At 46.9% G+C, this 24027-nt stretch overlaps 1 protein-coding gene across 1 annotated transcript in view; it reads right to left on the bottom strand.

Annotated features, from left to right (window-relative positions):
- The window catches only part of CYRIA (CYFIP related Rac1 interactor A), a 93066-nt gene that overhangs the window by 46284 nt on the left and 22755 nt on the right, over positions 1-24027 (bottom strand). The window contains exon 2 of the mRNA XM_036750567.1: positions 4678-4805. The gene's annotated coding sequence lies outside the window, so the exon portion shown is untranslated. The remainder of the gene's footprint in view (positions 1-4677; positions 4806-24027) is intronic.

Genomic DNA, 24027 nt, shown 5'->3' with positions numbered 1-24027 from the left:
TTTATCAAATTGATGCCATCATGCTGAGAAGGCTGTAGGTGATATGTTTAGAAAGGACATTGATAACACGGAGAATGGCCAAAGGGGAAAAGATTTGAGTCCAAGTCATAAGTAGATCAGTTAAAGGAACTGGGGAAGAGAAGAGGTATACTGGGAGTAGGTGGGGAGGCGACGTGGGGAAGATCCTTGTCTCCTGGCATCTGAGGGACTGTAGTGTGATAGAACAATTGGGCCACTCAGAAATGCAGAACTCAAGAGGTAAAAGGGACCTCCAGTACCATTTCTTCAGTCTAACTCACACACATTGGTTTGGTTCCAAAAGGCAGGGCCAGAAGCAACAGGTTGAAGTTGTAAAGAGACAATTTGAGGCTACATTTAAAGGGGAAATAACCTCCTCACAGAGCTTGTCAGAAAGAGGAATGGGCTGCCTTGGGAGGCTGTGGGCTCTCCCTTTTCAGAGTCATCATGCACAGTGGGGCTGATCATTTGCTTACTGGGCATAGAACAGTGGTGATTCCTTTTCAAATGTGGTCTGCACTGGATGGCCACTGAGGTCCCTTCCAACGCTGATATCCTAGAGATTACTCCAAGGAATTTAGAAAGCATTGTAAAGGAGCAAGGAAATGGAGATCTTAGGTATACAGGTGGCATTTTCCTCCTGGTTCCAGAACCAAAGAAATGGCTTTGGATGAGGAAGGCAGCTTGGGGAAGCAAGCAGCTGGCTAGTAAGATGGTGGCTGACCACGGGATTTGGATTTCTGGACAGTGTCTTGCAATGTAGGGATGACAGGTCGTTGGCGAGACTCAGAGCACACAAGACAGAGGCCGGTAAGAATGCACTGGCTGCTGTTGTGAAAATTGAATCAAAAGGGATTTTAGCTGAAAAAGTGGGGGGAGGGGAGGGAGACAATTGCCTAGGTCCATGCACTAAGCCAAATACCACAGAGAGGAGACACAGCATAAGGAGAAGGACAAGAGGAGCAAGGCTCAGAAATTCTCGAGAAATGAAATCCAAAAAAGGTTCAAGCAAGAAAAGTCACATCTCGAAATGTCTAAACATGATTACCCTAAATATGGGTCAGGAGCAAGACGGAAAGAAGAATATAATGTAAAGAGACACGGTCTTCCTCATCAGCCCACTGAGTTACTTTGTGATGACACTCAGGATTGCAATAAGGCTTTAGAAGCGATACCTCACACTAGGACAGGGTAAGTAACATGGGGCCAGTAGAGCAACATTCACCCTGCAGAAGACCTTCTGCTGTGATGGAATCCAGGAATCTGAGATGGGAAGCATGCCAAGGGATATTTCAGTGTAGAGAAACAAAGGTAGGAAGAGGAGCAACATTGTTATGAGAATTTCTACAGACCACCTAGGCAGAGAGGAGAAATAGATGCATCGTTTGGGAAACTGATCACAAAGTTAGGGTGTTAGTACAGCAGTGATGGGAGGCTTCACTTGTCTTAACATCTCCCTGAGCTCTCTCTCCTCAAGGCAGAGCAGCTAGCTGCCTCTTTTTTATTTTTTTAACTTGCCCTAATGAGGAACAGACAAGAGGAAGTGCTATTTTTGATCTGATTCTCACCAACAAGAAGAAACCGTTTGCCATAGTGGAAATGATGGGAACGTTGAAGGGGAAGTAACTACTCCCTCTTAGAGTCTGTGACAGAGCAACATTGGGAGTAATCTGACATTTACTCTAAGTTTGAGGAGACATTTCAAAGGGTGCAAAAAAGGAGAATTGTCAGCTCTCAAAAATGAAATGTCAAGACTCCATATCCAACAATTCGAACTCTTCCAAAGTAGAATTTGATGCCTCAGGAGATGGTGGGTTCCCTTCCTAGCCCCAGAGGTTGAATGACCACCCAGCTCATGTGTTAGAGTGTGGAATGCTTTAGGTGTGGTTTACATTACATGATCAATGACTAATATGGAAATATGTTTAATATGATTATACATGTATAACCTATATCAGATTGCTTGGGGAGGGAGGAAGTGAGAGAAGGAGGGAAAAAATTTAGAACTCGAAATCTTATAAAAGTGAATGTTGAACATTACCTTTGCATGTAATTGGGAAAAAATATTATTAAGTACATTCCGTGATCAGTGAGATCCCTTCCAGCCATGAAATTGAACTGAGCGACTGGGTACAAAGAATGGACATTGGGCTTTAATTTTAACTTGGAGGGTAGTTGAGGCAGCTAGGTAGTGGAGCTCATGTTTGATTCTGTCCCTCTCTAAAGGGCAGAAGGAAACAAACAACCTAGGTGGAACACTTGGCTAGGGTCAAGGGGATCTAAGATCAAATCTGATCTCAGACACTCACTAGCTATCTGACCCTGAGCAAATCACTTAACCTCTATTTGCCTCAGTTTCTGAACTGTAAAATGGGGATGATAATAGCACCTACCTCCAGAGCTGTTGTAGAAATCAAATGTGATAATATCTGTGTAGTGCCTGGCCCATAATAGATGCTATAGAAATTCTCTTACAATTATTATCCTTAATGATGCTGATGCTGATCAATTTTCAGTCTCTGACCCTAGGAACCTCTGTCCCTTTCCTTTGCCTGACAACAGCTTTATGAAGCACTTGAACAAAGGCACATTTGACATGATTATCAAATTATCAGCTGACCCCGAACTGAAAGGGAGATAAACAATGCATTGAAAGTCACACAAGAGAGTCAAGATCTCAAAAGTTCAACAGGCTGGATCGTCAAGGCTAATCTAATAGGAGGAAATAGAATAGTTATCCCTACAATATTCTGTGCTTTGGTCAAAAAATCAATTTCACCCTCTTCTCTGGGGAAGACATGGCTAAGGATCCACTTATCTGAAAAGGATCTGGGGGTGCTAGGGGTCTGCAAGCTCAATTTTAGGTAATCGTGTGATATGGTGACCAAAGAAGCATTGCTTCATGGCCCTGAGAATCACTTCAAAGAGCTTCTGTTAGATTCTGCCTCAGCTCTATAGGGCAGGAAAACAAAATCAAATGAAACAAAATGGAATCTATTTTTTTTTTGGCCTCAGATCTCCACCCAGAGTATGTACTGTGCCATGGGAAGGCCTAGCAAGGACATGACCAATAGACACGTTCTCCATTCTTCTCAAGCCCTCAAATAACCATAGGGGACAACGACAGGAGGAAGAGAAAATGAAATATAAGGAGGAAGAAAGAAGAAAGAAGATAGTGGGGGTGGGGGAAGGGGGAGAGGAATGAAATGGAGAAAGGACAACAGCTTCCAAAGCAGCCTTTGTCCGACCAAGTTGGAAGAGAGATAATGGGAGCATTTCTTCATTTCTCTGGCTTTGGTTTCCGATGTGCCAAATGAGGCATCTGGACTAGGGGGATTCAGGGTTTCTTCTGCCCTCTCTGATACTCTTAAGTTCTAGGTTCCAAGAATCATAGATCACCACTTTAAGCTTGAATATTCTAGTGTTCTCTAATTTCTGGTTCTGCGTTCGATGCCAATCACACACAGAAACGGACCCAGTGAATCTGAGGATGCCACGTGGCCTTGGGGCAGAATGGCCAGGGCACTGACTTTGGAGTCGGCAAGACCCTGATTCATCCCCAGCCTCAGACAGTCATTGGCCACATGCCTATGCACAAACTCCCAACTTCAGTGCCTCCAACTGTAAATTAGGTGCAATAAAGGTGCCTACACATAGGGTAAGGATCAAATAAATGGAACATCGCTGACAAAGTGGATGGCCCAGTGCTGGCTACAGAGGCACAGGGCCTGGGTCGGAACCACAAATAGAGCACCTGGCAGCTATGTGGTTGCTGGATGGGCCTTAGCTCTCCCCTCTGCACAATGGGGAGGTTGGATTAGATGGGCTCTGAGGCCCCTTCCAGATCTAGGAAGCGATATTGGAAAATGAGCTGCTATTATCCCAGAGGTCAGAAGCCATGGCTCTGAGAGGCAAAGAGAAGGACCCTAGAGCTTAAGGCTCAAGCTGAAAGGACCCCAGAGTACAGGGTACAGAATGTAGGAGCTAGGAAGGACATTAGAACCTAGAACTGAGAGAGATCTTAGAACAAAGAATATCAGAGCTGGAAGGGACCTTAGGACATAGAATGCTATAGGTGGAGCTCAGAACATAGAACATGGAATGTCAGAGCTGGAAAATACCTTAAAACTCAGGGATCTCAGGAAGGAGTCTTAGACCCTGAATCTGTGCCCTGAACAGTAAAGTGGAAAGATCACTGGATCTGGAGTCAGGAGAGCCCTGGGTTTGACTCCCATCCTTGTACTTCCTAGCTGTGTGACAGTAGGCAAGCCTCAGTCTCCAACCCTGCCAAACGGGCATAATGATGACCAGAGTAGCTGAATCACAAGGGTGGTCTAAGCCCCGAAAGTGAGATAATGTACGTTGAATGCTTTGCGATCTATGAAGTGTTTCTTTAATTAATGTTGGCTATACATGTTATTATCACAGTAGAGATGATCAAGGGGACCTCAGAGGCCATCCAGGAGAACCTTAACATTTTATAAGAGACAAACAAGCGCTGTGAGATCCAAGCTCAGCGACCCACCCAGCATGCCCAGTCAAGCTGGGTCTCTGCTTTGGAGCCCAGGTGGGAGTCTTAAGTGTACTTGTAACTATGCCAGCTCCAACATCCTGACAGCACCCTCTCCTGCCTAAAATAAATGTAGGTTCTTTACTTACGTCTACAGGGCTGGAAAATGCTGCGCCTGCCCGAGAGGAAGGGAGTAGATGCTCAACGTGGAGGGGTCCGACGCAGCCCTGCTGGACAGCCGCTCGATGACCGGCAAATAGAAAAGGAGAACTTGGGTCTGCCAACCAGAGAGACAGAATGGGATGGGTGAGGTCTTTTTTACATTTTATTTTGTTGATGTCATTTTTTAGAGAGCAACTTAATTTTCATAATAATTTCCCCTTTTACTATATCCTTAAAACAAAGAATAACAGTTAAGCAGAACCAGTCGACACTGGGATTGCATTTGACAGCATATGAAACATTCGATATTCATAGACCTCCGACATTCCAAGGTACAAAGAAATGCTTTTCTTCATGATCTGTCAGATTGTATAAGAATCAGGAAACCGTCCTCTCTACTTCTTATAAAATCCTTTCTCAAACAAGAAAAGGAGCTGGATTCTGACCTTCAGCCTCAGTTTCCTCATCTGGAAAATCTTCTTCATGTTCTCCAAGGCCCTTTTCAGGTTTAACTGTCTGTGGTTCTTTGATTCTGCTGAAGCAGGACTTTGAGACTGAGGCAGGAAATGTGTGCCAGGCAGGGGCTAGGCTAATGAGACCACAAAGTGATAAGATTTTCTCCTTAAATCTTGAAGGTCAGCCTGTGATCTCCATCCTTCCCCACAAATAGACTTCTCAAAGGAAATTACTGCTCAGATACATCATATTTTGCAAAGTTGCCATAACAAATATTTTTCAGATGTGACATTGACCATAACCAGGCTCCACCAGCCCATCACCTGGTCAGTGAGAAATTCCATAGCAGGTCTCCCCCAACCCCATCTTCAATGGAGCCTGATTTATCTTTGTCCTCTCACCAGTGCCCTGAAAACTGTAGGTAAGTTTTATTTGATAAATGGACATACAGACCTCACCAGCACCAAAACCTATCCCAGAAAACAGAGTTTGGAGAGGGAAAATGAAATAGAACAGAGATTATCAGAGATGGGATGGACCTTGGACCTTGGAATGCCAGAGTTGGGGGGACCTAGTACAGAGAACACAGAAGGTGGGAGCTGGGATGGGACTTGGAGATAACCAATCTAACCCAGTTATTTAACATGTGGGGACATGGAGCCCAGAGCGAGGAGCCTTGTTATATCTCTCACCACTGACAGATCCCAGGAGGCCATGACCCTGCAGCTGCAGATCCTCCTTCCCTCCATCCTTTCCCACCCACCCAAACCATTCCCCCTTGAGTGCCATCCAGCTGTTTTGAAGAAACTCCTCATCATGCATGTGGCTGAGTCATGCTGAGGCCACACACTCATTAAGGAGAAGAGCAACCAAAGGGGGAAGAAAGTGAAAAAGCCCCATCCTGGTGGGGGAAGGGGAAACTCCAACCACGAAATCCTAACCACACTCATGTCCTCAAACTCAGCAGCTGTGATCACAGTCACTTGTCTCGTGATGGTGATGGCCCGGCTGGCTTTCCATAGACCATGCAGTTTAATGCTAAGACCAGAGGATTAATTGTCAATCGATCAGTCAACAGTGTTATGAAGCCAGGCACTCTGCTGGGCACTGGGGGATAGGACAGATGGAATGAAACAAAGGTGGGGATGTGTGTGGGGATGGACAGAGGCAGCCAATGACAATGTGGGGAACATGGCTCCTGGTGCTGCTTTGGATGGGGCCGAGGGAAGAGAAAGGAAAGGGGGGCTCTCCTCCATGCCACGGTCAGGCCCAGCTGCCTTGCCAAACCCAGGCAATAGAGATTGAAGAGCTCACTCTGGATAAACATCTACGGCAGCTGTTTACTGACACTGAACACTGTGTTTACACAGCACCTTTCCGGGGAAGGCCAGGTCAAGCAGGGACATGGGGACAGCAGGACCAGGGCAAGCCGAGGCCTGGGAACTAGCTTCCTGGTCTGCCCACAGAAACCCCACTGTTTGGTTCAGGGCTCTGCACAAAAATACTAGCTCACATACAGAAGAGGGAGAGGGAGAGAGATACAGACAGAGAGGGAGAGAGACAGAGAGAGAGAGAGAGAGAGAGAGAGAAAGAAATGAGAGCACATCTGGAAATAGCCCTCCCTGCACACAAAGTTATGTGAATCCAGAAACAATCTGAGATTTCTCCCAGGTCACTGTAGGGGACTCCCAATGTGGGAATTCCCTCTAACATCTATGAAGACAAGTTCCCAGGCTGAAGCACCAGGAGGTTCAGGGACTTTCCAAAGGGTCAGATACTGAGTGAACTGAGGTAGGATCTGAACTCATTTCCCTCTGCCATATAAAATACCCCCATCCTCTCTGCCTCTCAGCCATTGGATTCGGTGGGAAATTGTCTGCAATGACCTTTCGGAATATCAATAAGAAAGACATCTCATAAGCAGCTGCTAGTTAAACAGAACCACATAATCTCTGACTTGGAAGGCATTTCAGACCCGCTCCCACCAGGAGCAGGAATCCCTCTGTAGCATCCCTGACAAGAGGTCATTCTACTTCTGCCTGTATACCTCTAGTGATGAGGAGCTCACTACCTCCCAAGGTGACCTGTTCTGTGCTACTATAACTCTCTTCTCTGGGGCCAAGAAGAAAAGGTCGACTCTCTCCTCCAGAGGACATCTCCACACATCCTTTAGGACGATGATCATGTAAAACCTGAGTCTCTTCCAGGCTCACCTTCCTTAGCGTCTCCTGTTGTCTCTCCCAATCCTCTTCATCTTCCCCTGGACTTTCAGCAGCCCCTGGCTTTGGAATGAATAAGACCTGATTTCAAATCCAGCCTCGGACGCTCACTAGCTTTGTGACCCTGAGCGAGTCAGCTGACCTCTGCCCGCTCAGTTTCCTCATTTGTAAAACTGGTATAATCATAGCGCCTCCCTCCCAGGGTTGTTGTGTGGATCTAGGGGATCATATTTTTAAAGTGCTACTTGATGCTACTAGTGATGATGATGATGATGGTGAGGAGGTGAAGACAAACTCTCAGATCGCTCTTCCTGACACAAGAATCTTTGGTCTCAGGCCGGTCCTGGTCCGCAGTACACCTGCCACTCTCTGGACAGATGACTGGGAGTTCTCAATGGCCCACAAGACCCAGAAATCCCCATGATTGGACCACAGACTCCTGGGGATGCAGAGGGGGCAGGCCTGACCTATTTCTGCTTGGTCCCAGGGGATGGAGCCAAGAGCAGCGGGCGGAGGGAAGAAGCTGACAAGAGGCAGATGGAGGCTGGAGGCGGGGGAGGGGAAGAGCAGAACAGGTCTGTGAATCACCATGACTTTTCTGCTGCTCACCTCAGCCTGCACGGGCTCATCTTTAAATAGCTCTTGCTATAAAAGCCTCCAAATAACTCAGCGGGACCAAATTTCTGAAACAGCCGGAGTCTCCGCTTTCCTCGACACATTTTCTTCAAAGGAATCGACCTGCTACTGCCTGATCAAACCCATCACTGCAGAGGAAAGAGGGATGCTGGATGTGCAGACTCCAAGCCCACAGGCGGCAGATGTCCAGCCTCTGGAGCTCACTGGCTTTCCTCTCTGAGCCTCAGTTTCCCCATCTTTAAAACGTGGCTGACAGTATCTGCCTAACATGACTATTGGGAATACTACACAGCATCCTTTGTTCTGTTTTTAAATGCATCATGAAACTTTCAGGAGCCCCAAGGGGCGATGGAGAGGCCCTATGCTGGCTGTACTCCCAGGCTGCAAAACCTCTGCATGAGCATATACGGACAAAAAGGGGTATAAAGGTAGCACCCAGAAAATGTATGATTGGAAAAGGTGGTGGACCAATTAGGGAGTGAGAGGGAGGACAGTCAGGCAAGGTGAAAAGTCTGTCAACAAGTAAAACACCTACTATGTACCAGGCATCGATCTCAAGGCAGGGAGGAGAAGGTGGGCTCGGGGGCAAGAAATGTTGTGGAGATGTGACCAATGTGGCAACCTACTGGATATATGGAGTGAGAAAGAGTGAGGAGCTGGGGAGAAGGCTGATGTCTGCACCACTGGAGGGCTTGCCTATGTCTGGGAGATCCCTGATCAGCAACAGCTCCCATTGGTAGAGTGATGTCTAAAGTAATCATGACACAGCTCTTTGCCTGAGACAGTGGAGAACTTGCCTGAGCCCAAGGTGGGAGAATCCTGATCCTTCAAGTCCTTCTTACCCCTGCGGCCATTCCTCTGTCTCCACTTCCACCATTTTCATCCTGATGCCCCAAACTCAACATTTGGGAAGTGACGCAGCAGAGTGGAACAGGGGTGCTGGGCATGCAGTCGAAGGACCTGGGTTTGAATCACGGCTTTGATGCTTGCTAACATGGGACTCTGGGCAAATCCCTTAACGTCTATGGGCCTCAGTTTTCTCATTTGTAAAATGAAGAAATTGGGCTACGTGGCCTCTGAAGGTCCTCTGTGCTCTAGATACATGATCCTATGGAGTGAGTGCCAGAGACGGGATTGGAATCCAGCTCTTTCTGACTCCAAATCCAGGGATCTGTCGCCTACACCACACTGACAGGCTAGGGCGAGCTCCTCCCCTGTCCTCCATCACCTCTCACCTAAACCATCTAACTGCTTAATCATTGATCTATTCTTAATGTTAAGAGTCAGGAAGCCCCTAATTCCATTACTCTTTTGCTGAGTCAGTCAACAGGCATTTTAAAGTGCCTACTATGTGCTAGGCATTGTGCTAGGTGCTGAAGATAAAAATAAAGGCAAGAAAAGAGTTCCTGCCCTTAATGAGCTCAGGGTCTAATGAAAGAGACAACAAGAAAACATCTGTGTACAAATAAGGTCCATACAGGATAAACTAAAGATAATCAATAGAGGGAAGGCATTATTAGCATTAAGTGGGACCAAGAGAAGCTTCTTATAGAAGATGGGACTTTAGGGAAACCAAGAGGTTGAGAGCAGGAGGGAGACAACTCCAGGCATGAGAGACAGTCATCAAAGATCCTAAGAGGTGTCTGCAGAGACAGGTTTCACCAAAGACCTTCAGTACTTCTGACTGGCTATTACTGAAAAAGTGAACTTCTTATCCTGCCATTCAAGGCCTCATATCACCTGGGTCCAGTCTATCTTTCTGATCTTATCTCACATAACCATAAGACAAAGGCATTGGATTTGGTTATCTCGAAAATGTCTACAGCTGTAATGACATTAGCCACCATTACTCCTCAACAGTTTTCTACGTTCTAGCTGACCTGTATTTTTTGCCATCCCCAAATATTGATGCCCCCCTCTGACTGCCTTGCTCCCCTCCTCCCAACCCCTATATTCATTGTCTCTCCACATGTCCAAGGGTCAATATCTTCCCTTTCCTTCACGGTCCAGTTCAGGTACCATCTTCCCTAGGAAGTCTTGGCTCAACCTAGGTCCCTTCTTGCCTTAAGCAATCCCTAACCTCCTGCCCTAAAGCCACTTGGTTAAAACTCTCTCATTCTGTTCCAAATAACTTTATTCTGATGTTTACGGTATTTTTGGTATTTTTCCTTGACTCATCTTGCCACATTATTAGATTGTCAGCTCCTTGAGAGCAGAAATTCAATCATTTTTCTAGGTGTGGACATAATGAGCAACATTATGAAAAAAATGAAATTGATTTTACTTCATTTCTGCTTGTATTTACTCTTTATATTTATTCCATGCTCCTTGAGGGCATGGAATAGTTTCATTTTGACTTTGCGTCCCTAGTACAGTGTCTGGCACTGACAGTAGGCACTTAATGAATACTGGTTGAGTAACTGATCTCAACAGATTAGAAACAATTGGTTATTGACATGAGAAGCAAGAGTGTTCCCAACTAGTGGGTGCAGGTACTGGGGGTGGGGGCAGAGGAGGAGGTACAATATGATTAAGAGATGGCAATATACCAAAAATATGTATTAACATGACTACCTAAATTAATTTACCCAGTCAGTGCCACACTATGAAACTACCAGATGATTAACCTGTTAGAGCTAGAAAAAAATAACAAAATTCCTCTAGAGGAATCTCAAGGGAGATAATGAAAGAAAAAAAAATAGGAAGGCAGAGTTCCTAGCAGTATCAGATCTCAAACTATACAACAAAGTAGAAATCATCAAAATGATCTTTTACGAGTTAAGAAATAGAGATCTCAAATATTGGAACAGATTAGACACATGATATAGAGAAGTAAATGAACACAATTGTCTAGTATTTGATAAACCTAAAGGACCCTCCCATCCCCACCCCAGCTACTAACTCGCTATTTGACAAAAACTGCTGGGAAAATTGGAAAGCGGTCAGGCAAAAACTAGGCATAGAACAACATCTTGCACTACATACTAAGTTTCAAATAAATACACAACTTAGTCATACAAGTGACATCAAAAATTAATTAAAATAAAAAATAAATTATGACTCAAATCTATGAATAGTCAAAGAATTCATGATTAAACAAAATAAAAGTTTTTTCCACAAACAAAATAAATTAGGCTAAAATTAGAAGAGAAGCAACTAAATAAGAAAAAAGTCTTTGCATCAAGTTTCTCTGATAAAGTTTAAATTCTAAGATATAGTGGAAACTAAATTTACAAAGATAAGAGCCATTTTCTAATTGATTAATGGTTAAAAGATATGAATACAGGCAGTTCTCAAGGGAAAAAAACCGAGTTATAGATAGCTACATGAAAAATAGCTCTACATCGCAAATAAGTTGACAAATATAAATTTAAAAAATTCTGAGGTTCCATCTTACATCCATTAGATTGGCAAAGTTGACAAAAAAGGAATATGATAAATTCTGGAGGTTCTGTGGGAAAAGGGGTAGGTTATTATTATGTTGGTGGAGCTATTATGGAAGAAATTTGGAATAATATCCCCCAAATTACTAAACTTGCAGACCCTTTGATCTATAATACCCCAAAGGGTGGGATGTCTGAATCCCATTCCCCCAAAAAGAGAGGAAAAGGAATCATATATACAAAAATATTTGTAGCAGTTCTTTTGGTGATGGCAAAAATGTAATTTGAGGTTATGTCTATTAATTGGGGAATGGCTGAACAAGTTGTGGTGAATGAGTGTGATGGAATATGTGATGAAGAAGATGGCTTCAGAGAAACCAGGGAACATATATATGGACCAATGGAGAAGAAGTGAGCAGAATCAAGAAAACAATTTATACAGGAAAAAAATGATAAAGACATGCAATTTAGAAAGATCTCAGCACTCTGACTGATCCAATGACCAACCATGGGGAGCGATAACAAAATATGTAACGGATTCAAGTTGTAGATTTTTTGGACTCAGCCAATGTAGAAATTTGCTTTGCTTGGACTAGCCATATCAATTGCTGTTCATTCTTTTTGAATGGGGAAGGTAGGAGGTGAGAGGAAGAGTGGATGGGTCTTTGCTGATTGAAAAAAGTTAACTTTTACAAAAACACAAATTGGGTCAGTTCATGTATCTTGGGGAGACTGGAGGTGGAGTCAGGAACAGGTCCTTGCACAGAAGACAATGGGTCAGCTTGATGCCTTTGGGAGGTCGCTCAGTGATTTCAAGAAGCCCATGATGGCCCCAGAAACATACTTTTTAGCCCCCTGATTCTCCCAGTAATACTATATGTCAGGAAATCAAGTGAAGCTAAAATAGGCATTTTCTACACAGTTTTAAGGGTTTGGGTTCAGAGACTAAACCCATGCACTCCAATGTCATTCAGCTCAGCCTTCCCCTGAGAGGCAGTGTGGAGCAGTGGGAAAGGCATTGGACCCGGAACCAGAGAGCCTGGGTTCAAATCCTATCTCTGCCATTTCCTACTTGGGGACTTTGAGGGGGTCACTCAGCTTCTCTAAGAATCAGTTTACTGTTAATTGAGAGAGGTGGTGACTGACAGGTGCAGACAGTGAGGACAATGAAGACAGTGTTACTCAGCAACTTTTTCTGGCTGTGAACTGAGGGGATTATGAATTCTACCGGCATCAGTAAAATCTTCCAAAAATAAAAATGCCTGCTGAATTAACTTCAAAGAAGTATGCTACCTCCATTTTCTAAAGGAAGAAAGAAACTTTAGCATGGTGGTAATGAACTGACCTTCCCACAGCCATGTTGCAGGAGAAGAAGGGAGAGAACAGAGGAGGTAACGAGCATTTGTTAAGTACCTACTGTGTGCCAGGAACTGTGCTAAGTACTTTTCAAATATTGTCTCATTTGATCCTTCCGATAACCAAGTGAGGGGGGTGGTATTATTATCCCCATTTTGCTGTTGAGGAAACTGAAGCAAGCAGGGTGAAGTGACTTGCCCAGGGTCACACAGCTAGTAGGTGTCTAAGGCTGGATTTTAATTTGGGTGTTCCTGACTGCAGGCCTGCACTCTATCCACTGGGCCTACTAAATGACTCTTATGATATTTTCTGGTTCCAAGTCTCTCTGTGCCTGGATGCTGTCTCTCCAAGTGGGTTGGGCATGTGGCCAATGGCCCCCCAGAACAGATTCCTTTTATCAGGCAACCAAAAGGGCCCCATCCTGACCATCCAGATCAGGCCGGCTGCTCTCTGATTCTCCCTCTAGAAGCTGGATGCTGACCGTTGAGCCTTTGTCTTCTTTTGCCTGGAATCAGGCCACCATGCACATCTAGGCCACTTCCAAGCTGAGCCGCTGTGCACAGACTGAATGCCCCCCTCCTCTCTGGTGCTCCATGTACCAGCCTGTATCACACACCTGGCACCTGCCAGAAGCAGCCAGCCTAGCCTCCCTTCCTCTTTGGCTAGCCCCTTGAGGGCCACCAGGCATCACTAAGAGTAGAGACAGAGGCTGCTGAGCTCGCCCATGGGGCTCCTCAGGTCACACGATTTGGATCTGGGAGGACTATTAGGTCCAACCTCCTCACCTTGTGGGTTGGGGGGAACTGAGGCCCACAGAAAGGAAGGGAATTGCCTGTCATGTGGGCAAAGCTAGGATCTGAACCCAGGGCCTCTGACTACAAGTCTGCCATGTGTTCCACAGAACCATGTAGACTTTGGGCTTCTGGGCCATGTTCTGGGTGGGGGAGGTATTCATCCCTACCAACTGACCTCTCCATGGGATTTCCACATTGAATCTTGTCCCTCATCCTTCCCAGTTCCCAACCACCAATGTCTGCTGCTCTTTCAGTATAGATGCCCACAGAGCAGGTATGTGATGGAGGGAGAGGAAGAGAGGGAAAAAAAGGAGAGAGGCAAAGTCTCTGCATGATCGAAGACATCAGTGTTTTCCAGATGCCTTGGACAACAGGCCCACCTTGTAGAGTAATGTAAGGCAAGGCAAGGCCACCCGAGGCTGCATTTCCAGTCCCTCTCTGTGAATGGAATAAACCAGTGCCTGGGAGCCCTTGGTCAAAGCCGAAGGCACCTCATGTGCCAGAGCCAGCAGCAGTAGAAGGGGACCCCACAAATGACTGACTTAGGCCTTCTCACCTGGCACCCGGTGATGCACCCGAGCTCCAGTAAATGATCAAAGCTAAGAAAGCTGCTTTGAAAAGAGGCTCCCAAATATGGAATTTGAAAAATCGCTCTGGGCTCCCGTGACAAGCTGGAAGCTCAGCTCCTCAGCCTGCCCTTCAAGGCTTCCAGGAAGTCAGGGCTTAGCAGACAGAATCCTGCACCCGTGACTCTGCTGGGCTGTCCTGGGGCTGTGCCCCAGACCTAACATGTGCACACTGAGCTCCCCCCAGGCTGGAACACCTCCCCTCCCCTATTGGCTGGAAGAGGTGGCTGCTGAGCTCTCCCCTTCTGGGCTCCTCAGCATGTAGGTTGAACCAAAGCTCATCCCCCAAAGAAAGCTTCAGGAAACTTCCAGACACAGCCAGGACCCCGTGATCTCTCCCCGCTCCAAACTCCCTTAGGTACCATTCAGCTGAGTTAGCATCACATATGGCTTTGCAGAACGCTCTTTTATATTTAGGTTTCATCTGTGGGTGTCAACTCCCCAATTACACTGACTCAGAGTCCTTAAGACTCTTATAATAACAGAATGTCAGAGCTGGGAAGGCCTTTAGAAGAGAGAAACTAGAGATGTCAGAGCCAAGAGGGGACATAGAAAAGAGAACATCAGAACTGGAAGGGCCCTGCAACCACAGAACATGGTAGGTCAGGGATTGGCAGGAGCCTAGAACACAGAACATACAAGGTCAGAGGGAAGAAGGACTTTGAAATGAAAAAGAAAATGCCACAGCTGACAGGGACCTTGGAACATGGAACATCAAAGCTAGAAGGCACCTCAGAACATCGGACAGAGAACATCATAGAGTGACCTTAGTGACACAAAAGAGCAAAGCTATGAGGAAGCTTAGAACATAGAATAGAGAAGGTCAGAGCTGGGAGGAACCTTAGAACAGAAAACAGAGAACAGAGAAGGTCAGAGCTAGGAGGAACTTTAGAACAAAGAAGGTCAGAACTGGGAGGAACCTTAGAACAGAGAAGGGCAGAGCTGGGAGGAACCTTAGAACAGAGAAGGTCAGAGCTGGGAGGAACCTTCAAATAGAAAAGATCAGAGCTGGGAAGAAGCTTAGAACATAGAACAGAAAAAGTCAGAGCTGGGAAGAAGCTTAACACATGGAACAGAGAAGGTCCGAGCTGGGAGGAACCTTAGAACAGAGAACAGAGAAGATCAGAGCTAGGAGGAACCTTAGAACAAAGAACAGAGAAGGGCAGAGCTGGGAGGAACCTTAGAACAGAGAAGGTCAGAGCTGGGAGGAACCTTCAAATAGAGAAGATCAGAGCTGGGAAGAAGCTTAGAACATAGAACAGAAAAAGTCAGAGCTGGGAAGAAGCTTAACACATGGAACAGAGAAGGTCCGAGCTGGGAGGAAGCTTAGAACAGAGAAGGCCTGAGCTGGGAGGAACCTTAGAACAAAGGAGGTCAGAACTGGGAGGAACCGTAGAATAGAGAACAGAGAAGGTTCAAGCTGGGACGAAGCTTAGAACAGGTCTTTGTTGAGCTCACTGCACACATTCATGGTATGGAGGTGAGGAGGAAGCCGGCTTTTCTGTGGCACCTACTCCGTACTAACCACTGAGCCACACATTTTACAAACATTATCTCATTTGGGCTTCACACAGCTGGGAGGTTGGTGCTGTTTTTTTTCCCATTTTACATTTGAGGAAATTGAGGCAGATAGTGTGACTTGCCCAGGGCCAGATTTGAACTCAGGTCCTGCTGACTCCTGGCCCAGTGCTCTATTCACTGGGCCACCAGCAGAGGAGCAGAACTGGAGCTCCTCCCACCAACGGACTAAGGTCCTCTCCATCCTAAGATGCCTTCCCTTAGATTGGCAGCCAGGTACTTACATACCCTTCTTTGTGACAGCCCCCCTTCCCCTCTTCAGATTATGTACACACACACACACACACACACACACACACACACGCACTCGCGCACACACACACGCATGCACATGCATACAAACATGCGTGCACACACATATATACATGCATGCACACATGTAGGCACACACACACGCTCACATATACCCTCCCCATGTACCTCATAACTGAGACCAATTATTTTCCATGAACTTCTCCCCTTGTTCTCCCACCTCGGTACCTTTACCTGTACTAATCTTTGTGCTGGGCACACCCCATTCCATGGCCCCTTGATCATATCCAATGAGGCCTCCTGCAGGAAGCCTCCCCTGATTCGTTCCTCCTCCCCCACCCCATCTCCCAGTGTCATTTAAAGATGGAGATGATCCTCCCTACTGTGTATCCTCCATATCCAATGTGCCTCTTAGCTTCCCACTCTGATTTGTACCTGACTGATCTGTGGACGTTTCTGACTGATAACTGTGGACGTACTAGATGGGGAGCCGCTTGAGGGCAGGGAGCATCGTATCTCTTTCTACATCTCCCAGAGGGTCCAGCCCTGGATCTCAGACCCTGTGGATGTGAACACAGTTTTGCTGAATGAACAAAGACCTGCCCATGAAATTCCCTTTGAAGTGGCCTGATGAACACAGATCTCCCTTTGAAGCAAAGAGCCAATTAAGGAAACAGAGAGCCAGAGAGTCTTTGGCGTCTCCAAAATGCTTTCCACAGGAACGTGGCAATCTGACTCACAGAAAAACCCCTTTTCATTAAAACAGTCACAACAAATCACACCAAGCAGGGTCTTGCCGGCTGAGGATAAATTCTCGACAAGCAATTCCTTAGAAAATCAGCAGCTGCTGTAAAGGTGCTGAAAATGATGCTGGGTCTTGGATGTGAGAAGGCAGGAGAAGGAGCCCATCCTCGGCACAAGCTGTGCCTCGAATTCGAGGAAGGAAATGCCAGAGCTGTGAGGGGGAGACCCTGGAACCCAGATCCAAGTGTTTGGTCCTCCAGACCCACTGTCATCTACCGCAAGGTCATTGGTTGTTTCTGCCAATACCGACTCTCAGGACACGCACATCTCCCCTGTGTGTTCCTGACCAGCTCCCTCTGCCCAAATGGCAACATCTGGAAGACATCCAATAGACACCATCCTCCCTGAGTGTGGCTTCTATGAAGATGAGGAGCTCTATAAGGCATTCCTCAAGGCAGCCATGGATGTGGCCCCCACCCTGGTGAAGATAGATGGGTACAGAGGTAGAGAGCAGGGCTTCCCAGCTCTTCAAGACTCCAAACGCTTCACCCATCTGCTGCATTTCTGCAGCCTCGGGAAGGCAGTGTAGGACTGGCTATCATGACGGAGGAGTCAAGGTGGTGAATACTGATCCCTTGAGGAACTTTGGCTTCATGAGTGCAGTGGAGTCCACAGACTGATCGTTGCAATGGGCACGGGGCTATCTGGTTGGACAGGAACCTGGGCCTTGAGACCATGAGACCCAGAAGGTGCCAATCTCTGGCCATCACTGGGATGGACAGCAAGATTCTTGTGTTCTAGGCCTGCCAGGGGCCAGTGGACCCAACTTAAACTGGTGTTACTCACTCTGATATACACAGCATAGATTTAAAATTGTCCTTCCATAGAGTCTTAGGAAACTCCCATCTGTCCTAGTTGTCAGAGGACTAAATGATAATAACACAGAAGAAAGATCCATAACCCAGTTAAGGAGAACAGGGATTGTTTCATGACTTTTATTAACCATTTTTGACACCTGAATGATTTACAAACAACAACTTGAATCCAACTAAGCATGGCAGTCAGGAAAGCCTGAGTTCAAATCCAGCCTTAGGCACCTGCTAGCTGTGTGACCCTGGACAAGCCTCTTAATCTCTCCTACACTCGGTTTCCTCAATCTGTAAAATGGGGATATATAGCATCTGCCTCCCAAGTTTGTCATGGATCAAATGAAATAGCGAATGTGAAGCTACGTGTAGCCCTTAAAGCACTACATAAATGCTGGTTATTATTATTAATCATTCTGCAGCACCAACTCGATCATCATCACCATTAGAAATTATAGAGGGTCCTCCTAGGTGCCCATGCTCAGGAGAGACCACAGAGGGCAAAGATGTTGTCCTTCGTTCTCGAAGAGGACCATGGCATCAGGGAGATGATGACACGACTCGCAGCTGACTTTGGAGTGAGTGAGGGAGGGCCGGGCAAGGTCACCAGCCTCACTTTCTCCTCCAGGGCCATCTGGATCCCTTGGCCAGACATTCATCGGGATGGCTGGAGATGGCCCAGGACGCCATGGGAGCCCCAGGCCCTTTCACGTACTCACTCAGAGTGAGGCAACACTCATTCAGTGAACAGGACTCTTTGAATACCCAACAAGACAAAGGCCAGAGTGACAGAGTAGAAGGGAGAGGAAGGGAGCGAGCATTTCTCTGGCGCCTACTGTATACCAGGCACTTTATAAACACTATCCTCACACGACCCTGACAGGTGGGTACCGCCATTATTACCATCTTATGATTGAGGAAACTGAAACAAACAGAGATTAAGTGACTCACTTACGGGCAGAGATCACATCTGAACTCAGGTCTGCTTGACCCCAGGCCTGGCACCCTCTCCACTGACTCACCGGCTGCCTCCAGCTGCTGGAGCTCCCTACACCTTGCAACGAATTGAAAAGCCCCAGGATTGGAAATGTTGGCGTGAAAATACTCTCGAGAATTCAGTCAATAGCTGCCCTTGGCCTAGAGCCACAGCAAAGACTCAGTTCTTGCCTGCGACAGCCTGAAGCTCTGAGTAGAATCCACGAGAAGGGGGAAACAGTGGTACCAAGAGATAGAATGACTTCACTGCCCAGGGGCACGCAGCTAGCAGGTGTCTAAGGCAGGATCTGAACCCAGGCCTTCCTGGCGCCAGGTCAGGGGTTCTACCCACTCTGTTACACTCTAATTGTGTATGTCTCTCCTGTTACAGTCCCTGCCCTCCGCATTACATACAATAGCAGCTTAATCCTTATCCTTGGAATTGAACTAAATTGAGCCAACTCCCCTCCTCTCTCCTCTCCTCTCTTCTTCTTTCTCCCTCTCCCCCCTCCCTCTCCTTCCCCTCCCACCCTCTCACCCCTCTGTCTCTGCCTGTCTGTCCCTGCCTCTCCTCTCCTCTTCTTTCCCTTCTCCTCCTCTCCCCTCTCCTCTCTCTGTCTCTCTCTCTCCCCTCCTCTCCCTCCTTCCTTCCTTCTCCCTTTCTCCCCTCTCTCTCCACACACACACACTCTCTCTCAATCTCTTCCTCCTTCCCTCTCTTTCCCCTCTCTCCCTCTCCCTCTCTCTCCATGCACACACACACACATACTCACACACACACACACCCCCACACACCCCTTCTCAGGCTGACAGGTTAGGAATCATTAGTCTCATTTTAGAGGTGAGGGAAAAGGGAAGCAGTTTGTCCATCATCAAGGGAGAGGACAGCAAAAGCAGGATTTGGCATCTTGGCCCTAGCCTGACAAGAGCCTAGGGCTCAGGAGATGTCTGGGCTGAAATCCGACGACGCCTGAATAAGCGTGGGCTAGAAGCTGCAGGTCAGAAGGCCCCTCTCCAGTGGGTCATTAGGGCTGAGCTCCCCTCCATTCTTATTAAACCAGTCAGGATGAGCTGTAAATCACAGGGCTCCATCCCACCTGGGGCTGGGAAAGTGGCATGGAGAAAGGGAACCTTCCCACAGAAGGGAACGCTTTCCAACCCATGATTACCTGCATTCATCCAACATCCAGTGATCTGGGGCATGAAAATGAGAGATGGAGAAATGCCAGGCCGTTGTTGCCCCAGAAACATGGAGCAGAGAAGCTGGAGAGGGGGCTTTGCTCCAGGACCCCAGAGACCGAGACCACTGATTAAACCTGAGCTGTTCCTTTCAGGATTCAGGTGATGTTTTGTGTCCAGGTGGGGCAAGGAAGAAAGGAATCAGGTGTGCGTTGTGTTTGCTTTTTGTTGGCCATACTCAGAATTTAAGAAACAAAGGAAGACTGAGGCGGAGTTGGGCAGGCGAGAGAGATCTTAAAACGGGCAGCTCAGAATGCAGAGACTTTCTGAAGTCCAGAGCCTTGGGGATCCTCTGACCCATGGAATGACTGATGGCAGGTGTAATGGACGTACAGCAGCATTTGTCTGGGACTCAAGACTCGGACACTGACTGGCTGTGCTGCCCTGGCCAAGCCCCTTGGCTCTTTCTGAGCCTTGGTTTTTTACTTGGTAACATGGGGATGATACGTATAGTGCCCACCTTGTGGAGCTGTTGGGAGAAAAGCACATGAGGTTCCATCTACATTTCCATAAATGTGATCAGTTATCATCACTGTCATCATGGCCCCAGATGAAGAGTCTAAAGTCTTAAGATTCACCAACCGACCAATCAACCATCATTGATTGAGTACTTACTATGTGATAGACACTGGAGACAATTCTCCTCAAAGACAACAACAAAAATCCCAATCCAAGAAACTTAGCCCCCACTCTGCTTCATTCCTTGTACTCTCCCTCCAGGTCTCCAGCTGCTCATAGCCCATCCAGTCTGTCTTGCACACAGCAGATGCTTAATTAATGCTTATAGTCCAATAGACTGTTTGACGGCTCATAAAGCTTAGATGAGATCAGTGATCCCAACCTTCTTCTCTCCTGTGAGATAGATGTTAGACCACTGGACTTAACATGTGCCCTCATATATCATCAGATCTTCCATGCCTTAGATTGATAATTGTAGAGGTACCTGTGCTCTCTCTGTGTTCTTGAGTCAGTCAGTCAACAGGCATTTATTAAACACCTACTGTGTGCCAAAGAAAGGAAGCCCTTGAGGAGCTCACACCCTAATGGAGGAGACAATATACAAACAACCCTGTACCAACAAGATATAGCCAGGAAACACTGGAGAGAATACATAAAGAGAAGGCACTAACATACGCCAACTCCAGTTTGAAACGCCCACACTCTCTTCTGACTTACTGATGTGACCTAAAGACCTCTGGGCCTTGTCCTGGGCCCTGCTAAAGCATCCTTAGCACTTCTGGGTCTTTCCATCCGCCCTAAAACTAAACTCAGGTATGGAGTGACTCCATCAAATTGGAAGCTTTGTGAGAGCAGGGTGTGTCTGGCTTTTTCTAGTGGTATCAGCACAGTGCTTGGCACGTAGTAAGCACTTAATAAATGTCCTTCCTCCATTTGCTTATTAAGCACCTACTACATGCAAACCAACATGGTTTTGGGAAGAATGCTTGCGAACACCCAGGGATACAATCCACCTCTGGCACTGCCTCTGCTACCATGGTGTAGTGAGGGGAAGAGCACCTACTATGTGCTAGGCTGCTAAGCACTTTACAATTGTTACCTCTTCTGAGATGGGAGAGCCACTGATGCTTTCTGAGCCCCAGGGACCTTCTTAAAAGTGATTCTCTCAGTTCCAGGTGGGGCTGCCACCCACCCAGCGCCCAGCTTCCCACACTGATGAAATCACAGATCTTTGATGTATTCAGGCACACCTGGCATGGCAGGGGTCAGATTCAGGACTTGATCATGGGTAATTGATGCAAACTTGTTCATTCCTGACTTCAGAGAGAGGATCTAGGAGATGTCAGATTGATCCAAGTATAGGCTGCACCGATAAAAAAGACATCTTAGAAAGGTGGGGAGGGGGATGAAGATTCATAAGCTGAAGACGGTAACTGATGGGAGGCCACACTGAAGCTTTACATAAGCCCAACTCAGGAGAGGGAGGAGGAGAGGAAGAACAGAAAGAGAGGGATCTATACTGAGGCCAGTGCAAACCTGGAGTCTATGGAGATCTACTGAGAAAGCCAGGAATTGGGAGCAAGCTGAAATTCCAGCTCTGTCATTTAGAACCAGAGTGATCCTGGGGAAGTCACTTCCTTCTCTGAGGTTCAGTCACCTCCCGTGGAGTGAGAAGCCTCTTTTGCACAATGAAAGTCTTTGCTCAGTCTCTCACTGCCCCTTCCCTAGCCCCCAGGGTCCCTACCAGCTCTACATGCCTCATCCCCTCTGGTCCCCTCAGTGCAGAAAGAGGAACCTAAGCTTCCTTTCTGAACCACAGACCATCACACTGCAATTTTCTCTCCTGAGACAGAAGATAAAACGTGGAGCAGGATGCCATCTGTTCTCATATCCAAGACTCATGAAACTATGTGCAAGCCAGAGAGAATGTGCCCGGCTCCATGCCAGGGAAAATTAACACTTTCTAATGAGCCTGAGAATTCTCATCTGCAAAGTCTGCCCAGCAAGGAGAGCAGCTCTTCTTTCCTTTCCTGGGCAGAAGGAAATAATCTGTCCCCCCCCCAAGAATGGGGGTGCTATGACCTGATATCCAGAGCCCCTACCCCCAAGAATGGGGTGTTGTGAGCTGATGTCCAGAGTCCCCACCCCAAGAATGGGGTGTTGTGCGTTGATGTCCGGAGCCTCCCTTCCCTTAGCCATGGAAGAGCATCCTGGCCAAGGCAGGCACTATCTTAAAATGTAGAGTTGTGGCTCTAAAGCCATGAGGCAATTTAGAGGTCACTGAGTCAGATAGCTCCATAGTACAGATAAGGAAACTAAGTCTTAGGGAGGGGAAATTACCCCCCAGGTTGACACACACAGCCAGGGATGAGCCGGGATTTTGACCCAATGTCCCAAAGCAAATTCCTTTCTGCTGTAACATGGTGTATTCAAAGAGAATGTGGTACCAAATACCAGCTCCTACTTACCCCTTGGCCTCTCTGGGCCTCAGTTGGCTTACTCGAAAAAAGAGGTGGCCAGATTAGCTCGGAGGATCCAGGGTTCATGCTGGAAGGTGCCTCAGAGGTCAGCAGCCCAACCCCGACCTTCTCAGGGGAGGAGACTGAGGTGAGGAGGGATCCCTTTCCCAAGGACACCCAAATCCTAAATGGCAGAGCTAGGATTCACATTCAGGACCTGTGATTCCAGGGTCAGCCCTCTGTCCACCACCTCACATTGAGGACTGTTGCCAGTCCTTCCAGTGCTGAGTGACTAAGATCTTCACATAAACAAGGTGAGAACTCAGAAAAGGTAGGTTGTGGCAAGGTTGTCAGATCTAGAGTCAGAAGACCTGGGGGTTCAATCTAGGCTGTCCCCTGCTAACTGAGGGGGGTGAACTGAATGACCTCTGACCTTTATACCTCTGAGATCCTAAATCAGGGAACTGAAGCACAGAAAGGTGAGCAGAAGCATGGTACCATGACAGGGTGGGGGATGGGGGGAGAGCCTGGACCCCAGTGAGGCTCTGCTGGTTCTAGCCTCTGGGACATTGGGCAAGTGGCCTTCCCTCTTTGGCCTCCAGATTCCTCATTGGGACAGATGAAGAAACCAAGACACATAGAGAGAGGTTAGAGGACACCCAGGGAGAAGGTATTTGAGGAAGGACTTGAATGTAGGGCTTCCTAACTCCAATCCTCAACACTATGCCAACTCTAGGATGACCCGTAGGCCCCACTGGTGCCATCAGGCAGCAATTCTTAGTGTTTGAGGTGTGGCCTGGACCCCTGTTGCCCATCTGGTGAAGGTTGTGACCCCCTTCCCAGAAGCGTTTTTAAAGGCATAAAGTAAAAAAAAAATTCAAAGTAAGGTAGCCTAGAAATGCCAGATCTCAAACTATATTACCAAGCAGTAATCATTAAAACTATTTGGTACTGACTAACAAACAGAGTGGTGGATCAATGGAAGAGATTAGGTACACGAGACTCAGTAGTAAATTACCATAATAACCTAGTGTTTGATAAACCCAAAGATTCAAGCTTTGGGGACAAAACATCACTATTTGATAAAAATTGCTGGGAAAACTGGAAAATAGTATGATAGAAACTAGGTATAGACTGATCTTATACTGTATATCAAAATAGGGTCAAAATGGGTATATGATATAGACATAAAGAGTAATACCATAAGCAAATTAGGAGAGCAAGGAATGGTTTACCTATCAGATCTATGGAGAAGGAAAGATTTTTTGAGCAAACAAGAGATAGATACAAAATGG

The sequence above is a fragment of the Trichosurus vulpecula genome, chromosome 3 (genome assembly GCF_011100635.1).
Source record: "Trichosurus vulpecula isolate mTriVul1 chromosome 3, mTriVul1.pri, whole genome shotgun sequence".
In the NCBI taxonomy this organism is placed as follows: Eukaryota; Metazoa; Chordata; class Mammalia; order Diprotodontia; family Phalangeridae; genus Trichosurus; species Trichosurus vulpecula.
The sequence above is the reverse complement of the archived record's forward strand: the minus strand, read 5'-3'. Positions and strand labels throughout refer to the sequence as shown.